Source organism: Bison bison, unplaced genomic scaffold, assembly GCF_000754665.1.
Source record: "Bison bison bison isolate TAMUID 2011002044 unplaced genomic scaffold, Bison_UMD1.0 scf7180017864461, whole genome shotgun sequence".
Classification (NCBI taxonomy): domain Eukaryota; kingdom Metazoa; phylum Chordata; class Mammalia; order Artiodactyla; family Bovidae; genus Bison; species Bison bison.
Window position 1 is genome coordinate 2,272,211 of NW_011495023.1, and position 5,294 is coordinate 2,277,504.

General features: G+C 44.1%; 1 long non-coding RNA gene across 1 annotated transcript in view; it reads left to right on the forward strand.

Moving 5' to 3' along the window:
* The window catches only part of LOC105002988, a 93,012-nt gene extending 90,283 nt beyond the window's left edge, over positions 1 to 2,729 (forward strand). The window contains exons 3-4 of the long non-coding RNA XR_827050.1: positions 1,636 to 1,782; positions 2,628 to 2,729. This is a non-coding gene — a long non-coding RNA (uncharacterized LOC105002988). The remainder of the gene's footprint in view (positions 1 to 1,635; positions 1,783 to 2,627) is intronic.
* Positions 2,730 to 5,294: the final 2,565 nt, after the last annotated feature.

A 5,294-nucleotide genomic window follows, 5' to 3' on the forward strand; every position in this document is an offset into this window, starting at 1 on the left:
GGATGCCATGATCTTCGTTTTCTGAATGTTGAGCTTTAAGCCAACTTTTTCACTCTCCACTTTCACTTTCATCAAGAGGCTTTTTAGTTCCTCTTCACTTTCTGCCATAAGGGTGGTGTCATCTGCATATCTGATGTTATTGATATTTCTCCTGGCAATCTTGATTCCAGCTTGTATTTCTTCCAGTCCAGCGTTTCTCATGATGTACTCTGCATATAAGTTAAAGAAGCAGGGTGACAATATACAGCCTTGACGTACTCCTTTTCCTATTTGGAACTAGTCTGTTGTTCCATAACCCAGGCCCATATCTGACCACTTCAGATATTCTAGAATAGAGCCCAGCATTCATGGGATTATTTGATAGAATACTTACCTAGAGTACCAACGTGGCGCTCATTAAATGCTATTGTACCATGAAAAAAAAAATTACCTAGAGTTCCTCAGAGTTAAAAAGGCTTCATACATAGAGACAGAGACTTATTCAATACCTGAGAAGTTAAATTTAGTTGAAGAACACTGCTTTGTTAAACCAAGAAGATCATCTTGGGTGATCTCAAGATATCCCACCATCTCCATGAGTAGGGCTCAATTATGCCTTTTTCCTTCAAACAGTGTAGCTTTGGAAGTCTTTGTCACAGCCACTTAACCATTATCCTAACAGACTCTAGTTTTCAGACTGAATTGGGTACCTTTTTATTTTTGTTAGATTTTTATTTCCTCTTTATAAAAACATGGTGAGCTAAGTATTGTTCTATTTTATTATTTTTTGTTTTGTTATTCTATTTTATCTTCTCACTGAGGGTGAGAGACCCTTTGTACCTTGTCTGTAAAGGTAGGAAATGGCAAAGTTGGGACTGGGACTTGAATTCAGGTCTGTCTTCCTTCAAGACCCTGGACTCTCTCGCCAGCACTGTGCCCCCTCCCTAGTGAGCAGCTAGTGTACAAATCACAGGCAAAAAGAGGTGTGCAGAGTCCCATTAGCTATGAGCCTAAGGACTGCCAGTTGGTTCTTTCAAAGTTCAGCCCAAGGCCCGTTTCTTCCACAAAGGCTAAGCCTCTGCCTTTAATATGGGCGGGACTGATTGTAACCACTGATGGGTATTTAGCTCTCAGACTCAGATGTAGTGATCTTCACAGGGACTTGGAGTGGACAGTAAACCCTTCCAGGGCATCGCCAGCCTCACAGTCTGGAGTCTCACGCCTCACATGGACCGTGGCTCTCAGTGGATGTCACTGCCTCCATGCGGAAGGTAAACTGGCCACTGCTTTGTAATCCTAACAGACCTCGGGGTCGGGGGACAGAAGAAGAGAGGCAATGGGGGATTCAATCTTTTTTGCATCACAGTGTTTTCACGAATTCTGGGCACCATCCCAGGGGGAGGCCCACGTGGCAAAGCTAGAGAGTTCACACACTGCAAGAATAAGACTGGGCTACATGAGCTGCCCTTCAGGCTGAAGTAAAGTAAACCCTGTGGGAATCCCGCCACCCGCTTGGCTCTGCTGCTGACACATCTGCACTGTTTTCCTCTGCGACATGTTTGTATGTCACTCTCAGTGTGTGCCCACCACAGAATTTTCCAGTTGTAGATTTGCTATTGGTCTAAAGTAGTTCCTTCTCAAATTCTCAAACTGTAGATGCTTGTGAGCTAAGTGGTGCCCAAGAGGAACTGGACACTATGCAAAGACCCCTGAACTCTTCTCCCAGACCTTGAGTGACTAGACGATCCCTCTCGCTGAAGCACCTTCCAGGGACCAGGAAAACCTTCAACACCTATTTTGCCTGTAAGTAAGAAGCTACTAGAAACCAGCTTCTTAAGTCACTATTGGTTTTCTTGTCACCAGTATTTCTAAAACAAAATAACTCATCAATGAAAAATAATTTAAAAACTTCATAGATACTCCCTGAACTAAGAGAATTACAGAGTGGAGTCTGAGCCTTCTTAATCTTTATACCTCTAGTGACTAGCCTGACATTTTCTAGATGACCAAGAAACATTTGTTAATCTCAAATGATTTGCATCAGTCCCCTGCATCAAAGCAAGACGACCGCCCCAAGTGGGAGCACACTGCCAGAGCTAGCCTCTGGGGACCTCGACTTACAAAATCACACACAGGCATCCCACCCCCTCCACTCCCCAAAATCACCTGTGTCTTTGTCCTTTTTTGTGCTAGGAATAAACAGTACCCATTGTGATTCAAGATGCTGAGAGGTGGTCAAATGCCTTTAATTAACTAAGGTGGATTAAATAACTGAAATAAAAGATTTCGAGTGCCCTGTTATTTAGCTTTCTGTTTAAATACTCAGTGACTACCTGCTCCTTACAAGCCATGAATCATGCAGTGAATAAATGATTTAAGGTGACTACTGGATTATGCCCAGGAGGGCCTGTCAATATGGCTTGCTATCAACTGCCACTTTATATCAAGGCTAATGGAATGAAATGTAATATGAAATTCAGGTTTGGATAAAAATAAAATAGTGGTTGTCTATTGATTAAATTTACCTGAAAGTCTGACATAGTCATCGACCAAATGTTGTATTTCTGAATGAGTCATGTGCTTTTAAGAGGCTGCCGGTAAAATACTGCCTCTATTTTAGACTAATCCTGAAAGCTTCTGTTCTGTAGGCTAACTCCTGTGATGCTCAGCTCCAAACATGCGACCCTATGAACCATAGCCTGGCACCAGGCTCCTCTGCCCATGGGATTCTCCAGGCAAGGATACTGGAGTGGTTGCCACGCCCTTCTCCACAGAAACTTCATGACCCAGGAATCAAACCCGCGTCTCCTGCACTGGCGGGTGGGTTTGGTTTTTGTTTTCACCACTAGCACCACCGGGGAAGCCCAAACATGACCAGTCAGGACTGCAGGCCTTGGCTGGTTCCTGGGCTGAGGACCCTCGGCTTAGACCACAGACCAGAGAGGGCCTTGCGATAAGCTTGTCCAAAGTTGACATTTCATAGAACAGGTATCCTGTTATACCATCTGCTGTAACGAATTACCACAAACTTAGTGACTTCAAAAAGCACAATTTTATTTTCTTACAGTTCCGGAGGTCAGGAGTCTAAAATGGGTCCACAGGGCTGGGGTCCCTCTGGACGTTCTAGGGGAGAATTCCTCTCCTCTCCCTTTCCACCTTCCAGAGGTTGCCTCATCTCATCTTTTGGCTCCATCTGCCTCCTTCATCTTTAAAGCCAATAGCATAGCATTTTCTCTCCCTTCTGACCTCTTGCCTCCCTCTTATAAAGACGCGTGTGACTACATGAGGCCCACCCAGATCATCCAGGACAACCTCCCCATCTCAATACCCTCAACTTTGTCACATCTGCAAAGCTCCTTGTGCCACACAAGGTAACATATGCCCAGGTACCAGAGCTTAGATTGGATACATCTCTGGGGAACTTTTATTCAGCCTGCTATATTGTCAAAAGAGAAAATACTGTAAGCAGACCACTGGAAATATTCCTATCTATTGACATAATCTTATCAATCTCAGACTGCCTGCATCTGAGTAGTGAGTGGGTCAGAGGACAACTTCCAAAGATGGGAGAAGGCACACCAATGAGTGTTCCAAGCCAGCCTCTTCTGGAGCCGGTGCTGTGTGGGAGCAGGAGGGCTGAGAGGAGCAACTCCACGTTCAAGGTCAGGAGGGGCGGCTGTGAGGAGATACCCCTCGTCCAAGGTAAGGAGCAGTGGCTGTGCTTTGCTGGAGCAGCCGTGAAGAGATACCCCATGTCCAAGATAAGAGAAACGCAAGTAAGACGGTAGGTGTTGCGGGAGGCACCAGAGGGCAACACACAAACCATAATCACAGGAAACTAGTCAATCTAATCACATGGACCACAGCCTTGTCTAACTCAATGAAACTAAGCCATGCCCTGTGGGGCCACCCAAGACGGGCAGGTCATGGTGGAGAGGTCTGACAGAATGTGGTCCACTGGAGAAGGGAATGGCAAACCACTTCAGTATTCTTGCCTTGAGAACCCCATGAACAGTATGAAAAGGCAAAATGATAGGATACTGAAAGAGGAACTCCCCAGGTTGGTAGGTGCCCAATATGCTACTGGAGATCAGTGGAGAAATAACTCCAGAAAGAATGAAGGGATGGAGCCAAAGCAAAAACAATACCTAGCTGTGCATGTGACTGGTGATAGAAGCAAGGTCCGATGCTGTAAAGAGCAATATTGCATAGGAACCTGGAATGTTAGGTCTATGAATCAAGGCAAATTGGAAGTGGCCAAACAGGAGATGGCAAGAGTTAATGTCAACACACTAGGAATCAGCAAACAAAAACGGACTGGAATGGGTGAATTTAACTCAGATGACCATTATATCTACTACTGTGGGCAGGAATCCCTTAGAAGAAATGGAATAGCCATCATGGTCAATAAAAGAGTCCAAAATGCAGTACTTGGATGCAATCTCAAAAACGAAAGAATGATCTCTGTTTGTTTCCAAGGCAAACCATTCAATATCACAGTAATCCAAGTCTATGTCCCAACCAGTAATGCTGAAGAAGCTGAAGTTGAATGATTCTATGAAGACCTACAAGACCTTTTAGAACTAACACCCCGAAAAGATGTCCTTTTCATTATAGGGGACTGGAATGCAAAAGCAGGAAGTCAAGAAACACCTGGAGTAACAGGCAAATTTTGCCTTGGAATATGGAATGAAGCAGGGCAAAGACTAATAGAGTTTTGCCAAGAGAACGCACTGGTCATAGCAAACACCCTCTTCCAACAATACAAGAGAAGACTCTACACATGGACATCACCAGATAGTCAACACCGAAATCAGACTGATTATATTCTTTGCAGCCGAAGATGGAGAAGCTCTATACAGTCAGCAAAAACAAGACCAGGAGCTGACTGTGGCTCAGATCATGAACTCCTTATTGCCAAATTCAGACTTAAATTGAAGAAAGTAGGGAAAACCACTAGACCATTCAGGTATGACCTAAATCAAATCCCTTATGATTATACAGTGGAAGTGAGAAATAGATTTAAGAGACTAGATCTGATAGATAGAGTGCCTGATGGACTATGGACGGAGGTTTGTGACATTGTACAGGAGACAGGGATCAAGACCATCCCCATGAAAAAGAAATGCAAAAAAGCAAAATGGCTGTCTTACAAATAGCTGTGAAAAGAAGAGAAGCGAACAGCAAAGGAAAAAAGGAGCATCTGAATGTAGAGTTCCAAAGGATAGCATGGAGAGATAAGAAAGCCTTCCTCAGCGATCAATGCAAAGAAATAGAGGAAAACAACAGAATGTGAAAGGCTAGATATCTCTTTA